This window comes from Dermacentor silvarum, chromosome 1, assembly GCF_013339745.2.
Source record: "Dermacentor silvarum isolate Dsil-2018 chromosome 1, BIME_Dsil_1.4, whole genome shotgun sequence".
NCBI classification, from domain to species: Eukaryota; Metazoa; Arthropoda; class Arachnida; order Ixodida; family Ixodidae; genus Dermacentor; species Dermacentor silvarum.
The window spans coordinates 292,287,835-292,312,479 of NC_051154.1; the positions used below are offsets into that span (position 1 = coordinate 292,287,835).

Consider the following 24,645-nt stretch of genomic DNA (forward strand, 5'->3'; position numbering starts at 1 on the left):
CGACTTAAAACAGTCGACGACGTACGAGGTGATGGAGTCGCTGCCAAATATTCAGCATACTAAGGATAACCCCATTTTTATGAAATGCACAAATTGTTGCAGCAAAAACGCTGATGAGCAGGCCAGAAGAATTTGAACAAATGCAGGATTAGGGGATGCTTTGACACGAGCAACAAGGCGCCTTACCTTGCAAACAGCACTGTTCTTTGTCGCAACAAAGTTACTTCGGCCAATGTTGTGCAGCCACGGCTTCTTGCGCAAAACGGATCGACGGTGCATATACGAGGTTTAAGAGAGGCTTTCTCGACCGTAACTTCGGATTGAGTTGTACAGTGTGCAATCGGCTGTGGTTCGACAACGACCTCTCCAAAATCAACGAGATACGGTTGGAAGAGCGACGGCACAAGGCAGTGGACGCGTTGACTCGGCGCTTTCCCGGCGAGGAGGACGAGCGAGCAGAGTTGCCATGCATATACGTGAGTAACGACGTGGCCACCACTGTCATGCTGTAGGATGTTTCGTACAACACCCAAGAACTAGAAAGCACGGTGTGTTGTGCCGATGTGCGTGCCGTAAGGTCCGCCGACAGGACGGTCGTTGCCACTGTGTACCTTTGACCTGCCTCTTCCAAGCGCAATGTAGAGGACTTAAGGAACGACCACTTTGGATGGCTGCTCGATCCATGGGACGACGATCAAACTCCAGTCCACATTGTTGGCGACTTCAACGTGGACGTATCATGGCCAGATGGCAACTGGCTGCCCTCGTTTATGCTCGAACGGTTAGGGCTACAGAGCTACACCAATCCCAAGGTGCCAACGACCACGAGATGCACGTGTTTGGACTTAACCTTCGCCAAGAACCTGTCCATCGTCGTCACTGAACTCTCGGCCGTCTACCATAGCGACCACAAAGCACTAGTAACTTGCATGAAAAAATAAACACCACAAAAACATTTATGTATCCCTGTGTGGTACATTTAGATATGCCATCTATACAGCTTCACTGGTCATCCACCTTCACAGAGTGCAATGGCTCATGAATTTTAGATCAGAGTGCATTTTTCAGCAAATAGGCTGTTAATTTCCAATTACACCTGCTTCAGAAACTATACAGACTAAACTCACTCGATGCAAATACCCCTCTGGTGCATGGCATCTTGCGTTGCCCCACAAGAAAGCAGCGGAAGTACCATGAGAATTTTGTTTTATGCATTTTTTGCAATTTCGCTCTGCCCAACTTTTTAAAACTACATCACAATGTCAAATAATTTTTTCACACAACATAACACAACGTTACTAAAATAGTAGAATGAGCCATAATTCGTTAACTTTAGGAAAAAAATTCAGGAGAGTTGGTAGGTAGGGTTTTGTGAGCTACAGGCTTCACCGGCACGTTGAAGAGCGTACCTGCAGAGTTGAGCACACGCGGGCCCTTGCCATCAACAGCGACTCTCTCTTGGACAGCGCCAAGGCATCGACAGACATTTCGTGGGGCCACAGCACAGGAACTTGAGCCCTCCAGAGCTCTCGGCCATCTGGGAGACAAAACACCAGCATCTGGTTTAACACAGCGATTTACCTTGGAGTTGACTGATTTTCCTATTCAAATTTGTGAAATGCATAAATGACCTTTTTAGACAACAGCTGTACCTATTTGGACGAAATTGATTGCAAATGAGAGAGAAAGCTGAAAATTGTACTGACCATGGGAAGCATCAATTTGATTTCGGGCCTCAGAGTTTTCTCTGGTGGATGCCGCAAATTGCGAGAACAAAGTTTAAAAATCTATAACTCTGCACCAAAAGCATACACACAGCTCTATTAACTGCATCTGTGAGGGCATTGCATATATGAACTACCTTGAACAGTTACAATGCTAACAAGGGCTTTTCAAAAATTCTACTCACAAATAAGTGGCTATATTTCTGAATGATGTATAATACATCAATTTTGTCCACTCTAGATCCAAAATTCGTTATGTGGTATTAGATTTTCTTGCACCTGAACCACAGTGTTGATGTTCGCCCTGTTTCTCTCAGCAAGTGTAACTGCTACTGGGTGTCTTTTGCGCTGCACTGAAGCACGAAAGTAGTGTCGACAGGTTTCAACCGTCCTCATAATAGGGAATGGAGGATGACGTGCCTGTGCAATTTCTAAGGAACTTGAGGTTGCTCGAGAAACACCTAAGCATACTCTAAGGCTCCTAGCTATAGATGTCTCAATATGTTCAGTTTACAGAATCGCGACATCATTTTCATTGACGAGTTAGAGACTCAAACTTGCTACTTCAGATTTTAAACTTCACAATTTTTTTACAATATTCGTTTAGAACAATTGATGAATGAAATAAAGAAATATCCTCGCTATAAACTTTTTAACTTTTCTTAACTCTTTCATGTCAAACACAATATCTTTTGTTTTCATGTATTTAGATAGGAGTTGACGTGGTAAGACTACCTAAAGCAAAGCTAGAGAATAACCGTAATCAGATTAGGCTGACAAAGTATCCCTTCAAAACTATTTCGGTTAAAAGAGAATGTGATGACCCCAGTTCCATGTTCTTATATTAAACGTCTGAACCTCCTGTTCCGGTACGTCAATGCTACATCATGAATTTTAAAGCATTCTTATGCATTTTGGCTGCTGCGGCTCAGTTCAGTCTTTTCCAAGTTAGGTTTGCCAAGAACTTGACAACACAGTTCGCCTTAACCAATAAAAAAAATGAACTAGGCCTGAGCAGATGTCGAAATCATGGTGAATGGCATGGGAACTTCAAGTTGGCATTGCTACCTGTCTCATTTTTGCATCTTTTTTAGCTTGCAAAGCCTCTTTGCACAATAAAAGTGACTTTTTTGGTACTGTACAAGGGTAATATATTAATAAAGCTCAACTTATTCCTTTAGTATACCTTTCACCCTTCTGGTATTCAAACAAAACAGAAAAATAAATTTAAGAAAAATCCAGATCTTGCTGTTTTTGCATTTTCTTTGCGGATTACCTGTGCAAACAAAAGAGCTTAGTTTATCCAGTATTAATAGTCATATCCACCATGACCTAAACAAAGGCAGATACAATGCCTTTTCATGTCAGTATATATTACCAAGTTGTCAGTAATTGCAAAAGCATTCTTTAATCAAGTATTACAGCTTCAGAAAATATGTTCTTAAAATGTATGGCAAATTGCATAGATGTTCCAGTGAACTTTTATTATTTGCCGGTGAATGGTAGTTGACACTAGTACGTGCAAACTTCGAGACTGAACACAAAAGCATTGGTGAGCCTCTGTAGGAATGAGAGTGAATGCAGAGGAGTGCGAGTGCACACGAGATATGAGTGAGTACACAGCCTAGAAAATTATTAGTGAGCGAGTTATCTGCTTATTCTGTCTGCCCATGTGCGCAAGTTATCTCCGACTCTTCCAAGTCCTACAGAAGTAGTAGCAGAATCGTGCTGTCGCTGGCAATTTCTTTAAAATCCGTCTCCCCCACACCTTCCTTCTCCCTTCCAAGAGCACCCAGCATAGTGGAAATGTGCAATCGGAGCCTGAATAATTCCACTCCATTCTATTCCAATGCCATTCCCTCTCATACTGCGTCAGTGGGCAGAGCAATGCTCTGCCAGCGTTATCAACGGGACCAGTCGGAGTGGTATAGAATACAGCGGTAGGAATCGCAACATTATACCAACACAAGTTTTCTATTTTTGCACGCAATGTGCTCAAAAGGATATCTCAACATCCAAGTGGTTCTGTTCGCATTTGCATCCCTTAGTGCCTTTTTCATCAACAGCATCTTGCAGACAACTATGTGAGCCGTTTAAAAACAATTTAATGACACCGGAGGGCATGCTCGAACCTTGTAATAGCAGTAAAAACGAAAACACAAATTTTATACAGGGATCTGAATAATATCGGCTACAAATATGAATGCAAGGATTAATTAGGAAAATTACACAAGCAGCATTAACCAGGAGAGTGCGACGATTTCATCATTTACCCTAAAAGACCTGTCGAGCTTTGCCTATAGACCTTTTCATTGAGCAAGGAGGAAAGGACGCGCGACGAGCCTTTCCTCCTCTCTGGCTTGCGCGAGCCGGCGCGGCTTGAATGTGTTGCTGGTCACGCACTGCAGAACAATTTGGAGGTGTTTAAGCTAGTTCTGAGTGCAATTTACAGGATGTCAGTTTTTACGAGGTCGCCAAACAACCACTGTATAGCCTTTAGGTACAGCAGTCACTGCAGTATCTGAAAATTTCTCTTGGATGTGCAAAAATACGACATGCATCGTCAGCCACGGTGTGTGTATGTGTTATGAACTGTGTTGGATGTATCTGTTTTCACTCGACGAGGAGTTGTTGTAAAACATTTGCATCAGCCACCGGCATCGTTCTCGCGCATTTCAAGTCTAGTAGACTTCAAATCACTATGTCTACATTAGCCTCCTGCAAGAGGCCGAAGGCTTTGCTCAACACAAGGAGCACTGCTCTTGGCAAACCAACATGATAGACACAATTGCTTCGTGCTTAGATCAGCATTGCCTTTTTGCCCTGTAAGGCACAATATACAAAGGGGATCGCATAAAGAGAATCCAAATGCTATTTGCAAGGACATAATTTCCGTAAGATGGGTGAATGCGTCGTAGATGACTGAACTTAGGAAACTGAAAAAAAAAAGTTCATATGTCCTCCTTTTGCGGCAAAATAAAACAGAACATGGGATAACAACACAATAATTCATGCTGCATGCTTGGACTACTTGGAACATACGCTATATATAGAACCAAAAGATGTATAACACAGCATTTAGTACTGCCTCGGATGCTCGCGCAGTCTGCAGCTGGTCGTTGGACCACTTGAAAAGTGCGATTCAGATTGTACGGCATGCGGTTATTATTAACCAAACTATTTTATTTGTGGGCGGAAACCTAGCCCAGCGAACAAGGCAGTCGCCCAATATATCTACAGATAACAAGTTGAACGCTTGTCAAAGCAAACAGCACGACTTATTCTCCAGCAGAACGGTACTCACACTGTTAGGATCGTCAAATATTTCGTAAATACTCGTTGCAGCTAAACCAGAACTTAGAATTACAGTGCTGAGAATGCTGCACGAAGGTAACGTTCGTGAAACGAATTTTCAGAAATACTTAACCGATATCCGAGGCTGATTGTAAGCTCAAACATACGCGCACACCTCACGCTGGGTGCTCTGTCCGTCCTAATGCCAGCAGAAACTCCAGCCGCTAATTTACTTCATACTTAAATTCCTTCACTACGCCTCACAGGCCCATTCCTCACGTAGAAGATGCCATTTCATGCTAAATAGACCACGCGAGTGCGAAAAAATCCACCACAAACTGCCGCCAAGCATACACCATAGCATACAACACGGGTGTTCGCCCAAGCCAGCATGCCAACTGCCCATAGATGGCGCCACTGCCTACACAATGGCGGCGCCCAAGAAAAAACGGTCGACAGTGAAGTAGAGTATTAGGGGTGTCACAAGGCACACATTTTATCGCGATCAAGCCCAATCCGGATCGAATTTATCGGTCATGATTGGCTCATTTGCTTAAGCTGTGCGAGGGAGACATTGGCAATCAAAAGTGGTCATATGACACCGGTACAACACTGAGCCATGGACAGCAAGAAAACTCTGGGAGAACAAACTTCAAATATTATACAGATACGGAATACTACTACAATAACGTCTACTAAAAATAAACATACAACTGCATCTGAACAGGCAACAACCTTAACAAACGAAAACAGAAGAATCAAAAAGCAACACACAAAGGAAAGACATTATTTATAAAACAAAGATGTCCATTTGCAATAAGCTTCACAGGGTTGTTATAAAAGCATTAGCGTTGGCATCTTCGGCAATTAACCTTGCAAAGACCCAACCTATACAAGCTACCTTAGATAACAAACTCTAACCTCCGTTGTCCACTATCCTTAGTTGCGAACCACTGAATTACTTTTGCCATGTCAATGTCCCTATCAGTATGTAAGAATGCCAGTCCAGTCAAGCGTTCTTCGTTCATTTGAGAACGCATCCAGGTCTCCAAACGGCATAGAGCAGAGAAAGACCTTTCGGCACTGGCACCATGCACAGGTAGGGTGGCCAGTATATGCAGTACATAGGCGCCGACTACATAGGGGGCCCCTGGACCCGAGCCCCCTTCGAAGTTTTTCAGAGGGGGGGGGGCATTGCAATGTGTCATTCCCAGAGTTCTGTTACCCACATCATTTAAGGTTTCTTTTCAGTTGCCTCTACCTTTTCACTTAAAATTTTATTGTGACTAAAAGCTTACTGCATCATTGTTGGTACGGACGTGCGTGGCTTTTAATTAATATTTTTGCTTTCTTTCTGAAAATCCTGACCATAGGAGGACAAGTGCATTAGAGAAGCATGAGCAGCAGCTACCTTATCCGTATTTTTTAACTTCAATATTTTGTTTAATTTTGACTGAATGCTATGCGCAGACACAATATATTTAAATATATACATAGGACAAAGTTTGTTATTTTTTAAAGAAAAGGACGTAGCCATATTTCAAAACAATATACAAATGAATTTCTCACCAGATTTCAAACGATATGGTGCAAATCATGGCACATGACATCTTTCGTTCACTCCCAGATGAAGTTCAAGTGGCAGAGCACTACGCCGTCATTATGAACAAGATAGCAGCCATTTCTGTCAAAGAACAACTTACAGTTTTTCGGGTGGTCACAGAAACCCTGGAAATAGAAGTGCTGTTCTGTGGTTTTTCTTTAACACAACGGACACCACTGCGACGAGCTTCTTTGCTATTCAGGGCGAGGACTTACGGAGTCGCCATCTGTCGGAAGCGCCTCGCTTGCGTACTATGAGGGATAACGTGACGCGCTCTTCATAGGTTTAGCTGTTGGCGCTCAATAAAAACACCAGGCGGGAGTCCTCCTGAACATTTCTGTAAGTACTCTCTAAACAAGAGAAGTTTTTTACTGTCAAAATAATAATCTTTTGGCAAACAGAAAGCACAGAATAGTTTACAGGAGCTATCTCTTTGCTGAATACATACAGTGAACGTCCACTGCGCGCAGTTGGCGCGATAGAGTCCCCCAAACCAGTTTCTTGCGTGAAAGGGAGGCAATCGCTAAGGGCAGACTATGTGAAATATCTTCTTATAGTGTGCTGTCTGTATAACCAAATGAAGCATAACGGAATGAAACCTCAATGCAGCGATCGCACGGGTTCGAAGCGACCAACTGCGTGTCTGCATTTATGACCGCGCACGATGTTTCGCTTTCACTGCGAGCGTGTTTTTGCACCGTGTCGTGAGCTTTAGGCTGCAGCATATGAACATTTGACAGTACAAAAGCAACCATTGTTGCGTGGACGCTATCAGAGCTGTTCAAAAATAGCTATTCGGCACCAACGGCGACTTGTGATGTGCCGTCGGGACGATTCAATCTTTTTTTTTTTTTTTTTAATTCTTGGACGTTTCAATATCATTATTTCTCAAGTTGCGTCGCACTGTATGTTTATCAGTCTTCTCAGCGAGGAATTTCTCGCTGCTTCTTTCTGTTAATCCAGTACATTCATTGTTTGGTGCTAACAGAAACGTGAATGTGCTTCTTACCATTCCCTTTCCGTTCTGGTGAACTTGCCAGTATCTAGCATCAACAAATTCATAGACAAAATCTTCATGACATTAACCAGGCAGCTCGCGTGGGCGAGCTTCTCAGTGCGCGCTTTCTCCTACTCACCGAACATCGCAGCCCCAACGCTGTAGCAGAAATCTTCCTCGCGGAAGTGCTTGTTACACACCCGAGTTGTAGCCCATGACTGCTTGCCGGTTCTAAGTTTCGCAATTCAAGCTACACAGCTTCTTGGTCGTCGGGTACGTGTGAAGGCTGACACCGGGCCCTGTTGCGTACGCGTTTGGCACTGCAAGCAATAGCCTACCATGTTGGACACCGTCAAAGCTAGCCACTACCTATTATAGTGCTTATTATTATTATTCAAGTGCTCTCAAGCAGGCACCCGAAGCGGAAAAACATGCCCACTATATCAGAACCGTAGCGCAGGTGGGACTAAAATTTCGTTTTCAGTTCGCTTCGACGCTTCCGAAGCAGATAACGCGGCCGCTGTGCCCACGTGATCCCTCATACCACTTCATGCCAACGGTGGCACCAGCTTTCCAGTGGTGCAGCTCGCCCACAATATTGAAAGACATTCTTTTGTAGATTTTATGTGCCTGTTGAAAAGTGCCGCAGGCAGTGCTATGATGGTGCAGGAAACATGAGGGGAAAGCACAGAGAAGTACAAGCTCTCATGTAAGAACTAGAACCCCGCGCGCTATATGTACACTGCCTAGCGCACATCCTGAATTTGGTTTTGCACGATGTTGGCCGGAAAGTAGAAATGTGCCGTGACTTTCTTTACACTGCCACTGAACTACTGAACTTAGTGACCTGCTCTCGAAAGCGCCTTTCTACTTTTCAAGAGCTTCAGGTAGAGAAGAGGACGTGAACTTGCATAAATTCTGCCCGACAAGATAGACGCTAAAGAATTCATCACTGCGATCAGTTCTTTCAAATTATAGCAGTATGATTACATTGCTGTCTGAGACGGCATCGGAAGAGCAAAGTGAGGCTGGAATGAAAGTAAGATTTTTAAGGATGGTGGTTAAGTTTGAATCGTTCTTCACGTTGACGCTGGTGACAACGGTGTTTTCACAAATGGAAGCACTGAATACCGCCTTGCAAAAATGAACGCTTAGGTTTTGACCAAGCAGAGAAATTGGTCAAATCTGTCACCGAAAGCGTCTCTGGACTGAGGCAAAGCTTTACCTAAATTTGGAAGGAGGTCTTGGCAGAGGCCGGAAAAGCAGGAGGTGATGACCCATTTGCTCCAGCTGCTAGGCGAAAGAAGACTCCATGCCGCTATCAAGAAGGTTTCTCAGCTCCCGTGTTCACATCAGTGAAGGACATGCATTGCCAAAGGTACTACGAAGTACTTGACACCGCGCTGTCTTCGTTAAGCAAATGATCCACCCAATATGTGGCAGCTTATGGCACACATTGAGCAGTTTGCCATAGGGAAGGAAGACAAAGCATATATAACAAAGTTCTACGGTGACGACCTTGAACCAGGATGCCTGATTTTGCACAGAGATATACTGATTGACATTGAAAGCCAGCAAAAGTTGGCACCATTGCACACATTCGAGGACGTTGTGCTCACGTTGTTGCTGGACAAGGTCAAACACCTGCGAAACCGTTTGCCCGAAATGGCTAAGCTGCAGAGCCTCACGCTAGCGGCCAGTTGCACGGCAATTTTGTGTGTATTCACAAGCTTGCATTTGCATATTTTTAAATCTTGGTGCATAATAGTAGGGACACCCTGTATATGAGTGCGGTTCGGAAAGCTGGTCGGGCCCCAGCCCTCCCCCTCCCGGACAAATGAAAACTTTCCGCCTATGCTGCAGTATCTGCCCTGCTCTTTTAAATGGCATTCTACTCTCTGAAGCGGCAAAATTGTGGGTGGGGAGGAACCAATAAACAAGCTTTTACAAAGGTGGCAGTTGCATTAGCCAGTTTCACGCCTACCAAAAAGGTGGAAGTGAGGGGTGCTTTGTTGCCGTGGGCAGTGATGGTCCACCGCCGCAGCCTAAAAAATTCCACATGCCGAAAAATTGCTGTCAAGGGGAGTGTCAAGGGGGTGGAAGGCGTGGGGGGGTGTATTAGTTCGTGGCTTTGGGGGGGAGGGCGGGTGATCGCCCAAATGCCACTCCCCCATCACCTGGATCTGCCACTGCATCAACATCCAAGAAGGTATTCTTTTAACATTTCCACAATTTCTACCTTTGATGCCAAACTTGCACTACACATTTGACACGGCATATACACAAAGAAAAACATGGAGACATACATGATTTGCAAAATAGCAACTGTTTATAACATACAAAAGCAAGGTGTACATATGCCCACAAAGAACAATCAAAATGGGAATGAAGACACACATGTTCCATTACAATAAGAGTCACTTACTGGTTTATTTATCTAGTTTTAGCAGATTTCCTTGCCACTTAATGTACATTTCGTATCGAATATGTAGCGTTGCTTGGCTTCCATATTCAAGAACCAATTATAGCCTACACATAACCATCTCACAGGGCGCGCTTTTAACCACCGCTTTGGGCCATGGCACTGCATGTCTTGCGCCGTGCTCACCGATCATGTTGCTACAGGTCCTGATGCTGTTCATGCTGGGCCAACTGTGCTCGTCAACTCTGGACTGAACAAACTGTGCCTGACCATGTCGGCCACCTGTTTATACAGCCCACCAAGGGAACACGCAGAATCGGTGGATCGTCTCATAGCCCACCCACCACATCTGGTGAACGCACGGTTATCTATCTGGGAAGATGGAACTACATCCGCCTTATCGGCCACTTCCATGGGGGCTCAAAAGGGCGCGATTTTCACCAACGCTTCGGGCCACGACACTGCATTTCTTGCACCGCGCTCACCAACCATGTTGCTATAAGTCAGTTACTTTATCGTCTGTTGTTATCGTCACGATGATGTGTTTATTCTTGCGGTGTGGTGGCTCTAAAGTTGTAAATAATTGAATTGTGTTCGCGTGATTGCTGTGTGTTTGTGGAGTCTTTTATTGCTAGCCGGAAACGTAGAGGCCAATCTAGGTCCTATGACCAAACCTCAGGAGAAAAACTAGCAATTTGTGTCCACTGGGATTCAAAGAATTGAAGTTAGCAACTGTAACCTTTTGGATGCTATGAACAAGGAACTTCATCTTCATATTGTAGTACAAAATGGCCAGCAGGCACTGACTAAACGAGTAGCAGATCTTGATGCTAAAGTGGAGACGTTGTCGACTCAATGCCCTTCTAACTACGACGACGCCTTTTTGAAACTGCGCGAATCCTTGACAGAATGAACCCTTGAAATCGACTCGAAAGTCTCGCCTCTAGCAGCGCACTCTCCTTCCTTGCCCAAAGATGTAAACTTTACAGAAGTGCTCAGTTAACACCCTACAGTCAAAAATTGACGCAGTGAATACACCGGCGGGTTCTGCTCAGCTGGAAAACATATCTGTATTGCAGGACAAGATTTACGATTTGGAAAATTGATCGCGAAGATCAAACGCCATGTTTTATGGCATTGCAGAGAATGACCAGTTTGAAAACTGGGAATCTTTCTAGCGTGTCCATCACAGAGTTTTGCAGAAATCAACTCGACTTGGGTGTCGTCATCATCGCCAGAGCATATCGAATCGGCCGCTTCACTGTTGGAAAAAGCCGGTCAATCATAGTAAAACTTTAGAACAAAAAAGAAGTCGAGTCTATTTTGTCCTGCAGCTACGAATTGAAAAATACAAAACTTAGCACCAGGACGTGACTATTCAGAGGCTGTACGAGATCAGCGGCGTAGGCTCTGGCAGTTCTCCAAGACGATATGGACAAACGGGGACAGAGTGTGCCTTGTCTTTAATAAGCTGTGCATGAACCATCAGGGTTTTGTGTGTGATCCGAATGCCAATCATCCTGTACCTATTACAAGTCGTGCCTCTCAATGGAATTCACCCCCGCTTTCTTCAACCTCGTGCACAGCCACTTGTTTGTCAATGCCCCTGCACTGTCACAACAAAAGTTCGGATAACCTTCTTTCTTGTACACCAATATTAGAAGCATCCTGCCCTAAATCTTTTGCCCTGTCATCACTTGTAGATTCCTGCTCTGCATCTATCTTTTCTCCGACTGAAACGTGGCTGAACGAAACAGGATTTGATAGCTCTATCTTAGCCAGTTGGTCTGAGCTCAATTTCTTCCGCTGCAACAGTATACAGCGAAGAGGAGGTGGCGTCCTTATGACCATAAAAAAAGGACTGTTTCTTTACCAATTCATACCAATTCTTTCCTTTAGTGTGTGTGGGTATCGCTTAAGTGCGGCGCTACTCGTATAATTCTTTGCACACTTTAACGTCCTCCTGATATGCAGGTAGGTGTTGTGACTCAATTTAACTGCTTACTAAGTCTTGGAACCATGCAATTTGCTAACTCTATATTACTAACTTTTGAAGACCTGAACTTTCCAGAAATATGCTGGCCCACGCAATCTGTTTCATCAGGTCACATGGAAGCACATTCATTGCTACAAACATGTCTAGATTTTTCCCTTAGCCAACTTATCAGCCAGCCCACTCGAAGCTCATCAAATTCTTCTAATGTATGGAAGAGCTATGAATTGGGCTAGTTGGTGTGCATTCATTTTTCTTCCACAAGTACTGTAGGACGCAACTAGGACGAAAGGTACACTGCATATAAAGTGGACACGAAGTGACACAGGGGAGCACAAACTACCAACTAGTTTATTGTCAGATCATACCACAGTATTTAAAGCACACGACGTATTGCGACTGCGTGAACTATGGTTACAGCAGATACTCTCAGATCGCGTTCTCACGTTTCTGGTTGTCATTATTCTATCGGTGCGTTCTGTGTGTGTACGCATTCTTTGCGTAAGTGATTTCAGCTTTAGTAAGCATGACTGAAGGCGTGCTCACGCAGTTCTCTTTTTATTCTATTTTGAAAGCCTCTCGGATTTCCCTGGTTATATTATCTTTTTTTTTAGCGAAGACTGTCGTCTTGTCAAAGTAAGCTGAGCATTTGCACATTCTAAGGTGCATGACCAGATTGCTGGATGTGGCTACTTGCTCGCATGCATAACGATGTTCTCTAAGCCTGTCATTCAGACAGTGTCCCGTCTGGCCAACGTATACCTTGCCGCATTTAAGAGGAATCTTGTACACCACATTACTTTCACAGGCTACATATTTTTACGCGTGTTTTAAGCTACATGTATCAGTTTTTAATAACGAAGTCATCGCCTCATGCCCTGGCTTAAATTTTTTTACCGCTATGCATATGCCTGAGATAACCATCACTGAAGCTGGGATATTTTCTTTGCTAAACAAACTAAAAGTTTCATTATCTTCGAATCACATTGGTTTCAACAATAAAATACTGAAAAGTATATCCCTTAGTGCATTGTCCTGTGCAGTTTTTACACAATCATTAGCAACTGGTTCCATTCCTAATGACTGGAATATAGCTAAAGTTATCCCGATGTTTAAGTCCGCTGATTGGCGTTCTCCTGCCAACTATCATACCATTTCCCTAACCAGTACTGTCTGTAAACTTTATTATACATTCTCAGGTCATTAACTACCTCAAAGAACATAACATTATATTCAAATACCAACACATTTTTCGAGGAGGATACTCTTGTGACACGCAACTAGCCGGCTTCATCCATGATACTCATTCTTTCATAGATGCGCGTTTGCAAATGCAATTTCTCTAGACTACTCAATTGCTTTCGACTGCGTCCCACACCACCGGATACTGGCCAAATTGGAACAGCTTAAAATTCACCCTAACATTCTAGCATGGATAAAAGATTTCTTATCTCACATGCAATTCACATCCGTTAATGACACTACCTCATCTTTCGGACACTGCATTTCTGGTGTCCCCCAGGGCAGTGTGATTGGGCCGTTACTATTTTTAATCTATATTAACGACCTTACATCTTCACTGTCATCCAGAATTAAACTGTTCGCCGATGATTGCGTCATATCGTAACGCATCCTGCATCACCGACAGCTGACTTTACAATGCGACCTTGACAAGGTAAGTTCATGGCGCTCATCCTGGCTAATGCCACTTAACCACACAAAAACAAAGGCTATGTCATTTACTAACCGTGTTGGCCGTGTACCCTCATCTTACAAATTAAACTATAGCTCTGTTGAACTGACATCAACGTACAAGTACCTTGACCTTCCTTTACAATCTGACTTATCATGGGATTACCATATGAACACAACCCCTGCTTTTGCTAATTATTCTCTCGGCTGTCTTAAATGTAACATTATACCAAGCACCTATTCATTTTCGCAACTTGCTTACACCACGTTAATCAGACCTAAAATTGAATATGCATCTGTCATCTGGGATCCTTATAAACACTGCCTTATTAACGACATCAAAGTCCTTCAAAACCGTGCTGTTCGCTTCATTTACTCTGAATACTCACCTTTCGCTAGTGCCGCTGCTTTAAGGAATCGTGCTCAATTGCAAGAACTTTCCCATTGCCATAAACTTGCTCGCTTATCACTTATCCATAAGCTTTATCATCACACATGCCTCCATGACGACTTTTTCCTGAAACCAGCCGCTAAACTAACATCAGCAAATTTCAAGACTTCATTCACGATAACTTTCAGGCAACCATCCCCGATTATTATTCCACTGGCTTTGTTCTTCTTACAGTCTTTTATTAATCAACTAGGTTTTTTTTATATGTTTAATGTATTTTGCATTTTATTCAATTTATAATACTTCAAACTTTTGCTCTGTACTTTATTCGATACCCAACTTTGTACCTTTGTTTGACTATGCTCTTTATTCATTCTCCTTTAACAACCAATAACTCAAGCTATTACCCATGTGTGTTGCTTATGTAACATGTAAATATGTATGCAATAGTTATATTCATTTTTTGTACCTATTCCACTTATTATTTTCTAATTTTGTATACGACTGAACTGCTAATTATATTTTTCTTGAAATCATATTCGCACTACTATAACTCTATTTGTACCAGAACCCGCTTCTGTATAATACTCGTTGACTACCTTTAGGGTAACTTGAATAAATAAATAAATAAATACATAAATAAATAAATACATAAATAAATAAATAACCATTCATCGTTTTATACCTTTGTTTGAAAGATTGCCTGCCCCCAGAGCAGTGGTTTTACTTTTAGCTGCCTAGATATAATCAGATATCCATGTAAAACGAACAGATATTCGAATCTTCCAACTAGGTAAAAACCTAAGTAATCTGCATGTGACTCGCTGATGTCAGTCTCACTTGTATTTGATTTAATTTCAATTGATTGAAAAACGCTACAAATCATCGCAAGTCACTCGCCAGACATCATCTTTCTCTTTCATTGACGCCGCTTGCGCCCTTGGGGCTGCAAGAAATGTGCGGGCTATAGAAAAAGCCATTGATAATTTAGCAACAGAGACTGCCATCGATGGTTCGATCACAATTAAATATTTGAATCTCACCCTTAATGACCTTGTAAAACGCCGTACAATGGCCCGCTCCGCAGTGTTTCACCATAATGGGATCCAGGGCAGCCAAGACGCTCGTGAGATCCATGGCACCTGGAAGAGAAGTCGCATCGAACAGTTCGATGATCAGTTGCGACATGCCATGAAACAGCACGCGTCAAACACAGGAGCTGCTGTTCGAAACTCGTACCGGAGTTCGACTCAGCGGGGTCGGCCGTGCTACTCGGCTCAGCGTTCGAACAGAGCGTGTTGTCCGCGGAAAATATCGGCGTATCTCTATGTTGACGTCGAGTACCGGCCTGTACTAACCTGACAGTCGCAGTCGTAGGCCTACTGCGTTCTTAACCAAAATCCGAATGCACTCGCGAGCGCACGAGCAGAACCACGCCAGACCACGCGCTAAAGGACGTCGCGAAACACCAGCGCCTCCTCTATTTATAGGAAGCACTGGAACAACTCGCAGCCCAGGCGGCGCTGCTAATGATGATGATGATGATTTATTGGCGTCTTCTTTGAAACGGGGCGGCGACAAATAGTCACCTAGCCTGCTTGATTTAATCAGATATACTACACATGCTCTTTATCTAGCATTTTTCTATAGCTCTCATTATTCTTTTTCTTTTTCAAAAATTTGCCTTGTATGGTTACCTATATGGAGGAAGGAAACGAAACAGGAGAGGCCCTGACGTCACTTTTTTGAAGCCGGAAGTGCAGCCATGTTGGTGTGCCACCTCTCTTTGCGCCTCCAATCAGCTCGCCGGAGCAGATGGGCGCGAACTTTGAACTTGCATTGTTACGAGCCGTCGGAAGTGTGTGCTGCTGACGCGCGTCAAAACAAAGCCTACAAAACTTCTGTAGCAGTTTTAGTGAAGCAGACGCGCTCCTGTGTTTTTCCGTGGCACGTTGAAGAAGACAACGAAGACCCGCACCGTGATTGCTTGAGTGTATTTATTGCTGGCCGACACTCATACTCACAGACCCAAAACACAACTTTCAAGCTTACCCACCAAACCCCAAAGTCAGCTTTTCTGGCGAACAAAAGGTGCTGCGGGAAAGACACCAGCGGAAAAATCTTATCTCACTTTTCAGAGACCGAGAGCAGCAGCGAAGCTTCAGGAGCGCGGTTGTCAAGGCAACGTTGACATTTGGGGCACCCATCCCAGTGCTCCTTTGCGCAAAACAGCACGTGACTTCCGCCACACCTTCTCCAATACTAGAGTGTACTAGAAGGGTACACTCTACCAATACGCTCGTGCTGGTCAGGGCCTCTCCTGGGGTTTCCTTCCTCCATGGTTACCTATGTTTTAACAAATCAGGGGCGGTATTCTGTAAGAGTCTACCTATAGTGGACTGTCCATTTCGGCGACCGTTGATTCGCTGCTGCTTGTCGTGCAGGAAGGTGCCAGCCAGTCTCCTTCGCGCGAGACTAAATACCGACCGCAACATCGCCCAAGGTTAGCGGTATAGAATATACCATGCTGGCAGCTCTGAGCTGCTCACCAAAACTAGCTCTTTTATGCATGGAGGAAGGAAACATTTTTTACCTCCATGCTTTTATGTACCCAGAATGGAGGCCGAAATTCCCTAATCAAGTCGACCAGTTGAACAGGCAAATAGGGTTGCCAGATTGGGCTATTAATAGCCAAATTAGGCTACTTTTTACGCGGCTTGGCGTCGAAAATTCTGAGTTGGCTACATGGCTATATTTGGGCCATTTTTTTATTAAGGACTTCCGGGTTCCGGGGATCACGTCAGCACTGACAAAATTTGGGATCGCCGGTTTATGAAAACCCAAAGCTCATTGCTGTGAAAAAGTTATGTAGGCAATCTCGAAGGCTGTGTTTTAGGCAATGTCGGCGCTGAGTGCATGCCGTTAAGTCATCGCTGCCGTGTTTACACGTCTTTCCAGGCTAAGCTCTCTTTTTGTTTTTGTTTCGACGCCATCTGCTGCCGCTGCACGCGTGGTTCAGTAAGAAAACCGTTTTCAAAACTAAGCATGGGCAAGTGGGCGAAATACAGCCGTGCATATAAGAAGGAATGGGAGAAGGACCCCTCTTTCAAAGGTAAATTTTACTTTGTGCACATATTTGTTTTTAAAAGCGTCTGGTGGTGCGTTGTTTCGGAATGGAGTAAGCAACTCGGCAAATTTCTTACTCTATTACAAAATTTCCGAAATTCATCCCGCATTCGAAAGCATAAAGCCGTTCAAAATTTAAAATATTGCAGTTGAGAATGAGGATGTTTTAAGGTAGGGTCAAAGTCTTGCGTGAGGCTCCCACATGATCACGAACTTCGAACGGCACAGGCACGAGCGCACTGTCGCACTTTGTACTTGCGTTATGTACTCTGTACTCGCTCGTCGTCTGTCGTTATCTCAAGATCAGTAACCACAGCACGGTGGCGTGGAGGACCGCTGCCATTCCGTCCCCTCTTGCCCCTTGCCCTTCTAGTCTTTGGAAACACACAGATATTGTTGGCCCACCGGCTTTATTGAAGAAAGCATAATCGAATGCGCTATAGGATATTTATTGCGTTTCCTTTTTGCAGAAGCAAGAACGGACGTGCGCCATTTTCAGTGTAGTGACGGTAACGGAGGGTGCGCCAGCCTGGTGGAGCCGCGTGTGTTCGCGAAGAACGGGTTATCAGAGTGCGCGGGCTCGTTTCCGTTACTGTTGTCTGCCCCGGCGGGTTGACCACCCGTAAAATGAGTATTTTTGGAACGTGAGAATGCTTTCACTAGGTTTAACAAAGGTGATTGTCTATGATAAAATAACAGGTAACTGAGCAAGAGCTATTTCCTTTTATTGCGATAGCAATTATATGGGCACTCCAAGCGCATTTCTACCGTGGTCGTGGTCGTCGCTGTGAGGTTGCGTCTAAAGTCCAAACACGGTAACATCGTCGCCGCGCGCGTATGTGTTCCCTAGTGGAATTACATTTCTTTATTTTTTTCAAGTCCCACTGAAGGTAAGGTACACAGCCCCCCTCGGAAGTTTGGCAACACACGCATTCGTGCCTGCATTCACAGAAACCTACGCACACGTTTTCAGATTGAACGAATCTCGCCAGGGAATCCCTGTTTAAAAATTGCACAGTTCAACGCTTCGATACTAATACCAACTGGGTTATTGTCAGCGCCGTAATCCAGGCGGCAATTCAAACTGTAAACTTTAATTCACCTCTTCAGCTACGGGCCAGCAGGTCGTTCCGTTTTTGCACTCAAAGGCGAATTGCAGTCACAACTGTCCCTTCTTCGCACGAGGAAATTGCGAGAAAGTTTCAAGTTTTCTCCAGAGTACAGTGTGCCTCTAAGCGGCAGCATTTACCAATTCAGCGTCAAGCTGCTTTCGAGTAAAAAATACAAAATTGAGAGAGAGAGAGAGAGAGAGAGCGGGATAGAAATAACATGCTTACTTCATGAATCAAGCTTAGGAAAGGCATCACTATTCTAAAATGCATTGAGCTCGGGCCGCCTCTTGGGCACTCGATCGTGACCAGCCGAAGCTGATCCTAGAGGCTGAAGCTGGCAGTATTTTGCTCGACACTTATAGAAAAATGCCTCGAGTAAAGCGAGGCGTGAACTAAAGTTAGCTGACAACGTGGCTCAGTAAATACTGATAGCGTCATGAATCAATCGGAAACGAAATCCTTCGGCTCGTTGTAACAATAAGTGGTATCCAAATCCACGTCTGAGTGGCAGCTCTCACTAGAATTCTTTACGCAGATCTTGAGGCCACTGTTGTGCTTGTTGCATGCGGCGGAAGTAATTTTGGAGTCGGAAATACGCGGTGAACCTTCTACTTTTGGCTATGTTTTTGGCTACTTTTGGGTCACAAAAAATTTGGGTCTGGCTATCTTTGGGCTACATTTTGAGATCATTTGGCTATTTTTTGTTGGGGCCATCTGGCAACCCTACAGGCGAAGTGAAACTCGCTGTGTGTATTTTTTCCCTGCGGCCCATATGATTAATGATGGACCCGCCTATGCGCATTCTTCTGTTTATAATATTTTCTGTGTTTGTTTGTTTTAGCCAGAGGAGGAGGAGGGAGAACTTTATTTTCGTCAGATGCAGAGTTATTTAAATTACGGGGTTTCTTCTGCTAGGCGGCGTGAGGTGGTCGTAAGCAAGGTCCGCCGCTGGACCGCGGGATCCGAGCTGGACACCGCTACCTCGCAGTCTGAAGTGTTATTAAGTTCGAGTTCCGCCCTAGGTTTGAGCCCGGGGCAGTCGCTCAATACGTGTTAGGTCCGCTTTATAGGCGTCGCAGTTCTTGCATTTAGGTGAGAAGTAGCCCGGATATATTAGTGAATACTTGTAAGGGTTGGCAAATAAGCCAGTCTGCAACTGTCTCCAGGTCACCTGTTGCAGTTTATTGAGTGATTTATGCGGAGGGGGGTATTTTTGTCTACCTTCGCGGAAGTGCATAGTAATTTCATGGAAAGTCACCATGCGATCCCTCGCTGAACCCAGGTCGAGGCCTTCCACCGCCCGGCTGACGAAACTTCGGGCATAATTGTGGGCAGCCTCATTTCCTGGGTGCGAGGAATGTGCCGGGACCCAGATGATTTGAATCTGGCGATCAGGCGGTGGATATTTGTTTAGAATTTCCATGGCCGGTTTGTGGATTTTGCCACTGGCAAAGTTTCGAACTGCGGTTGTGGAATCGCTAAAAATGATTTCAGCGGTGGTGCCATTTATAACCAGAGCTATAGCTGCCTCTTCTGCTTCCTCTGCATGCATGCAACAAATAGTTGCTGCGGAGTGGGCCTGACCTTGATTGTTGACTATGCCTATAGAGAAGGCATGTCGACTTGGGTATTCCGCAACGTCTACGTGGACTATATCCTGCAGACCCGAGTAGTGTTTATGTAGAGCTCTTGCTCTCATTCTGTCCTTGTGATGTTCAGGATGCATGTTTTTTGGTATTGGTTCTGTCCTTAAATTTCTGTGGTATATTAGGGGAAGTTTACATATTGAGGTGTGTGTGGATCCGTATCGGATCCCCAGGTCCTCCAGTATGTGTCTTCCTACTTGAGTTTTGGATAGCCTCTCCAGTTGGGCTAGCCTGTGTGCCTAGACCAGCTCCTCTAGGGTATTGTGAATTCCCAATTCAAGGAGCTTCTCATTAGCCGTGTACCTAGAGAGGTGAAGGGCTGATTTGTATGATTGTCTAATTAGGCAATCAATTTTCTTCTTTTCAGCCGGGTATTGTTTTAGCCATGATTGCGTTATCTCGCGAGCGCTCACATGAATTCACGGGGCGATTATTAGGACTGTCAACAACTTCATGTTCGGCGATGCCTTATGTCTTGTGTGGCATGTGCGATCATTTGGATGAATCGTCTTGGTGGCACGATTGTTGACCCTTTTTGCGTATCTAAGTGGTCGATTGTGCGCGATAAGGAATCGGTTATTCGCATTAACCTGTGTGTGTGTGTTTATTTGACAAGAAATTTAGTTCACTCCGCGGTCAAGCTTCAGGCTCCTTATGTTTTCTCAAATTGCGCAATCTGTTCACATCTGTGCACCCACTAACCTCATGATTCCAAAAAGTCACGTTAGAAACATGATGTTTCCGTTTTCTTGAACCAGTGAGCTGTTGCAGGTTGGAGCTGGGAAGTGCGCGTGGAAGGTCGAAGAAGTAAGGCGACTGTTGCAATGCACCTGTACATCGTCAGCGCGTTTGTCAACGCAGGTTATATAGGCTGACTTTATTTGAACTTGTGAATCGATAAGTCGCGCAGTGTGCTGCTATGAGATTCAGAATATGCCAAGGCACATACGGAACCGAGATCGAGTTTTCTCAGACGTGCAAAATTTTTACAATAATCGATTCAGATCAGCCTACTAGAACCATGCAGTGCTGATGACATGCTTATTGCAAAATAAACTGCACCGCCATAAGTTTAGCAACTGCCTTGCGGAACAGATAGCATTACATTTGCTTATTGTGCTGAGCATCGACAATATCGAAAGACCTACGGAACGCTGATTTGCGCACGGCAAGATATGTCAAGGACGGGTGCGCTGGGCCAGGGAAGCTAAGAAACCGCCACAACAAACAGGTGGGAGGGCAGGTGGGTGAATGGCTTCGAAGTCCACGCAGAAAAAAATATAGGAATGCTAGGCGCCGCCACGCCATTCAAAAATCAGGTGAATCAACGTTGAAGAGTGCGACAATGACTAACGTAACAGAAAAATAATTTTAAGAATGGGGGGACCGCATAAAAGGCGTCAAGAACGAGTGAAGAGAGCGCCTCGTCACTGCCCGATCGCTCAGCACCAGACGGTCGTGGCCAGTCGCCTAGCTGAGATTCACGTACCCCGTCGTAACACGTGCTAACTTAGATTTCTCATAAATAAATGAAACATAGTTTGATTTATTTATTAACTTCCTCTTCAGAATAAGCTGCAAGTATAAACCTTGCGCCCACGTTCATCTCCTGCGTGCACACACGTTGAAATCTGGCGCACGCACGCACGAGGAGTGGGAGGCGATGAGAAGGCGAGCGCGGCACGCAGTCGCGTGACTTCGCTAGGGACATCTCCGCCTCGCAAATCTAGGGAACCGCACAAGACGAGATCTGGCAACACTGGTGTGTTCTGGTGGGGATTTAGTCGCTCCCGTCTCCTTCCTGCTCGTCAAGCAGCAGCCAATCAACGGTCGCCGAAATGGACAGTTCACTAGGTAGACTCTTACGGAATACCGCCCCAGTACTCTAGTCGTCTCTTGCTTATCTCTACGGCTGATCTGTTGATGTTTCCATCCACTTTAAACCCAAGCGCTTCTGGGAGTTGCACGTTACCTACGGTCCTCGCTGCGTGGATCCCGTCGCATTACATTAGGATGTGCTGCATAGGCGGAAAGTTTTCATTTTCCGGGGGGGGGGGGGGGGGCGACCAGCTTGCCTAAGCGGTCATATATATATAGTGCAATTTCATAACCTGAGTCCCCTCGTACCACAAAGAGACTCGCGTCTCTCGGATGAGCCATGCGAAAAGCCGATTAAGTTATTCACGTTAGGGAGATATGTGTGTTTTGTGCCTATAAGTCGCACAACTACACATCAATGAAAGCAGCCATGTAACGATTTGTGAAAGTTTTAATATACAAAGACACAGTCAAGAAATATTTTCCTGACTAAAGGTCAGTTGAAAAGGATAAGACATAACATATATAAAACATACACAATATATAACAATTTCTGTACACAACTTATGACTACAATTATTAGCATAAAACAACGTGACTCCATGACGCAATACTTTATTTACTTGTCAAAGCATGCTTTATGCCACTGGTTTCATTTATTTCCCGGCGGCGGAATAAATGATTATAGAGTAATAAATTATCAGGCGCAGAAATACAGAGTCTTATTAACAAATAAATAAATAAGACACAACGATATCTCAACAGTGGGAAAGGGCACGAGAGGAAGTAGTAAGAGCATGGATTGCGTTTTTGAGCAGCTAATGCAGCATATGACAAATAAATATTAATAAGGAAAAAGCACAGCGTAGACTGGGAAGCTTTAGAAATAGCGCAACGAAGCGTCTTTGCGTACCCAAAAGGCCTCACCCTACTTGCCCTGTCATGCACCCCGTTTTCGTTCCTCTAATAACTTTTTGCTTTGTTTTCTTAGCCAAATGGTTAGCTTTAACTTGTGAGTTGGCAACTTTCTCTTTCCTATTAAAGACATCATTTCGTTGTCTGATGGGATGGTTTCACCTTGAGGGGAAATGTGTTCATTCGGGCACTTGGTCTAGCATTGAAGTCGTCGGCAATTTTATTTAAATTGTTTTTGCGGGAGAGTTCTTTGTGAGTGTGCAAAATGGCCAGATGGTTCAAACGGGCTTGTCCAGTCGTCGACCGCAGGTACGTTTTCAGTCGCCGAAGACAAGAAAAGGACCTCTCGGATGTGCTTGACGAGACCGGTATGACCAACGCAATTTCTGTTAGCTTGGCCATTTCCGGCAAAAGGTTTCGCAGGTGTTCGCCCTTCTCCCCTGAAAACATCTGCACGACGTCCCTTAATGTGTGCAATGGTGCCGACTTTTGTTGGCTTACGATGTCAATGAGCATGTCTCTTTGCAAAATCAGCCATCCTCGTTCAAGGTCGTCACCGTAGAACTTTGTTATGTATGCTTCGTCTTGCTTTCCTGTGGCAAACTGCTCAATGTGCTGAGGCGTACCAACTATTTCTCGAGTGGGGGGGCAAACCGCAGATCTGACTCTCTCTCTCTCTCTTCATATATATATTGAATTACTATTATAATAGGTGAAAAAGCCTGGAAATGCATCTGTCAGGTATTTTTATTTGTAACATAGACCTATTTCTCAATAACGCATGGTGAGCCATCGAGGCCCGAATAATTATTTGAATTTGCATTTATTTCTTGTCGCTATAAAATATATGTGATGCAGAGACAAATGGCATTGAGTGCCCAGAGGTCCCTGATCCAACCCAATAGCAGCAGTGCAGCTCACAAAAAAATGCACATTTGTTGCAGTCAATTTTACTAATTAAAAATTTTACTTGGTGTCTACAGCATAAATGTATCGCTAGTTAAGGTAATAGTACTGTCGAGGTTATACAAAACGAAGTACAATCAGCATAAATTACTCTCAATACTAAAAAGAAAAAGACGGCAGAGGTGTGCGAACTTGGTGAATTACAACCCGATTTTTAGTGAAGCTGTTTTTTTTTTCTTTAGAACAGTTGCACTAAATGTTTCAGTTTCCTGTAAGTACATCGCATACTTTGAATAGTTACCCGTATATTAGTGTTCCGTTTTAAACCTTGTCCCCGTGTAATGCTTTGAAGCACTTCTTGCAGGAAACTTAAAAAAAAACAGTAATTCATCAATACACATCTTACTTCGTCAGAAAATTTCATATCCCCAACATAAACAAGATGCCTTGTTTAGCTCACCGAGGACACTGGAGAGGCAACCTATACGCATCCCGTATGGTGCACGGGAACAAATGGGAAAACAAGGGTTTAGTAATTATCTGTAAGACTTACATTTAAACCAGGAAAGTGACTTTTTCGCAACGCACTGCGCTTAAAATTCTCCCTATTTTCATGGAACTTCAAGTCCATATCTCATGCAATTATTTTAGGAGTCGGGGAAAGCGGCGGTATGGCACCCTGGAACACTTCAATATGTAACTTTCTACAAAGGGTAGCAATGAACCTACACAGAAAAAACATTTATCGCTCGTCACTGAGGATATTGTTTCGTACTTCGAATAAATATTAACAGCGTGGCCCGCGTAGTTTACTGAGGATACCGGGATCAAAAACATCATGCCGTGTATAAAGCATAAAAACTGGGGGAAAGCGAGTATTGAGTTTTTCGAGAACGTAAGCAACCACCGCAGTTCAAATTTTTGGAACACGTCACAATATGGTGCTCTTCATTTCTTCAAAATATAAAATATCTGCTGTTCTTGCTCCTGCCGGAAAACAAGTAGT

The 24,645-nt window shown here is 44.2% G+C and overlaps 1 long non-coding RNA gene across 2 annotated transcripts; it reads right to left on the reverse strand.

The window, feature by feature from the left end:
* Positions 1-1,408: 1,408 nt before the first annotated feature.
* On the reverse strand, positions 1,409-15,620 carry LOC125942209 (uncharacterized). Of its 2 annotated transcripts, none has more exons than XR_007464905.1 (3): positions 15,475-15,620; positions 15,160-15,258; positions 1,409-1,537 (listed from the first exon to the last, which is right to left on the reverse strand). It is a non-coding gene; the product is annotated as an uncharacterized LOC125942209 (long non-coding RNA). The 2 variants fall into 2 exon arrangements; XR_007464904.1 differs by having other exon boundaries at positions 15,356-15,620.
* Positions 15,621-24,645: the final 9,025 nt, after the last annotated feature.